This window comes from Camellia sinensis, chromosome 11 (assembly GCF_055761805.1).
Source record: "Camellia sinensis isolate YWXY chromosome 11, ASM5576180v1, whole genome shotgun sequence".
NCBI lineage: Eukaryota > Viridiplantae > Streptophyta > Magnoliopsida > Ericales > Theaceae > Camellia > Camellia sinensis.
The window spans coordinates 170907621-170908770 of NC_138971.1; positions in this window are offsets into that span (position 1 = coordinate 170907621).

The window sequence follows — 1150 nt, forward strand, 5'->3', positions numbered from 1 at the left end:
ATATGCAACGTGTTGACTAGATGATGTTATTTGCTTGATTAGTAAAAAGTTGTTGATAAGGTGTGTTAAGGAAAACCTTCAGGAATGAGCCTTAAAGGAAGTACTTAACAATAATTTCAACACAGGTCGATACATGAAAAATGTGTGCGGCTAAAGTCGTCAATGGTAATTGGGTATAGACTATGAACCTAGAAAATTGATGCCGTTCACTTTAAGTCAATTGAAGTCATCTGGAATGTGTTGTCAGTGGAAGAACACATTCGTACGGGTGCGGTCAGATTGGTGGCAAAAACATGCGCACGTATGGCCAAGTCACAATCAGACGTCGATCTATGAGATAATTTCATAAATGAAAGTTGGCATAAGGCAAAAAATTTAGTACAGAGGTAAACATATCCAACTCAGGTTTTGTCATCAATATTATAGTGTGATCAAGTGTGATCAAGTGGGAGATGAAGGTATAAGATTGTTCACACCATAATATGGTGGATTGTCTCACACCGAATCATGACCTAATTGGTGGTAATATAAAACCTTCCCGCAGGAAGCAATACAACTGGAAGTTTTGAATTTGAAATAAGCAGTCACAATGTTTGGAAACACGGTGATTGTTGGTTTGGCATTGCAACCATTGATCTAAAGCCACTGATTTTTCTCTCTGAATTGTATGGCCTCACTAGAATGGTTGATACACTGATTTTTCTCTCTGAATTTTGTCTCTTCTGGATTGTATTCTTCTACTTGATAAACACCCTCACGAACTTCTCGATCATTACCGTTGTTAAGTTTATCTTTCACATATGAGATAAGAAACAAAACATGAGAACAAACTACGGTCATCGTAATATTACTATAAAAGTTTAGAGAACAATTGCCCGAGTAATATTGAAAGGCAACTCTAATACATTATAAAATTTATAAATTGTTTCAAGTATTATATTTAATTTTGGGGGTCATTATATATATAATATAAATATAAAAAAAAAATTAAAAAATTAAAATAACATACATACAAAAATTCAAAATTTACGGAACCTTGGAATGACCAGAACCTCCCTGACCGCTCCTCCGCCCCGGGACACGTGTCCTTTCAAAGTCTGTAATTTTTTTGAACAGTTTCAAAGTTCGTGATTGATTTATTAAACTTGCA